Below are 1,196 nucleotides of genomic sequence, written 5' to 3'. Positions count from 1 at the left end.
ATATATATATATATATATAATATTATATATTGATCTCATGGACGTTTCTGGATGTCATGTTTTTTAAAGAATCCCTGAAATATTTATGTAATGTAATGCACCCCTTAAATTTTACACACACACACACACATATATATATATATAAGACAAGTTATAAATAAAGATCATTACATATTTTTCCTCTATTAGACCACATTTGGCTTACAGTTGTTTCCAGTGGTCATTATAGGTATGAGGTCTGATCAATAAGTATCCAGACTATTGTCATAATAACAAAGCTAAAGCACACAGAATAAAGCTGTTTGGCACAGATTGACCTAAGTTTTAATGTTCTAGCTCACTTCTGCTATTTACAGCAGTGGTTGGAAGGAAGGTGTGTAGCATGTGATCATCTCATTGACCATGGCAAAGAAAGTTGTCATGCTGATACCTGCTCAGAGGCCTACACACTGTTGCAGAAAGTGTATGGAGAGGAGTGTATGAGCTGCACACAAGTGTATGAGTGGTTCAGACCTTTCCAAGATGGCTGAAAATGTTGATAGTGATAAACATTCTGGGAGACCCGCAACCAACAGAACTGAAAAAAACATCGCAGATGTGCATGCATCTGTGAAGGGAAATCATCGAATCCCCATCTGTGAGATATCAGAGAATGTGCAGATTAATTACGGTTCATCTCAGTCCATTATCACTGAAGATTTGGGTATGAGACGCATGTCTGCCAACTTTATGCCAAAACTGCTTTCAATTCACCAAATAGACACTCAGGTTTCAGTTGCACAAGATCTCCTTGATTGTGTTGAGTACAATGAAAACTTTTTGAAAACTTTGCATAGGCCTCTGAACAGGTATTGCCAAGCTTCTGGCAAAAATTTGATGCAGATTCTCTGCTCAACTTTCTCTGTCATGGTCAGTGCGGCGATCACATGCTACACACGTTCCTTCCAAGCACTGCTATAAACAGCGGAAGTAAGCTAGAACGTTAAGACTTAGTGTGCATGCACAGCAAAATTGAAGGTCAATCTGTGCCAAGCAGCTTCACTCTGCGTGCTTTAGCTTCGTTACTATAGCAACGGTCCAGATACTTATTGATCAGACTATGTACATGACTGATAGCTTTACTCAATCAGTTTATTGATCAGTTGAGAAAAAAATGAATGATCTAAAAAAAAAAATTAATGCTACTTTCATCAGGG

The 1,196-nt window shown here is 37.9% G+C and overlaps 1 protein-coding gene across 1 annotated transcript in view; it reads right to left on the bottom strand.

Annotated features, from left to right (window-relative positions):
- LOC106883603 (guanylate cyclase 32E) overlaps positions 1–1,196 on the bottom strand; it is a 20,290-nt gene that overhangs the window by 1,891 nt on the left and 17,203 nt on the right. The gene's annotated exons all lie outside the window — the stretch shown is intronic.

The sequence above is a fragment of the Octopus bimaculoides genome, chromosome 23 (assembly GCF_001194135.2).
Source record: "Octopus bimaculoides isolate UCB-OBI-ISO-001 chromosome 23, ASM119413v2, whole genome shotgun sequence".
Taxonomy (NCBI): Eukaryota; Metazoa; Mollusca; class Cephalopoda; order Octopoda; family Octopodidae; genus Octopus; species Octopus bimaculoides.
This window is presented reverse-complemented; position numbering and strand designations above follow the sequence as displayed.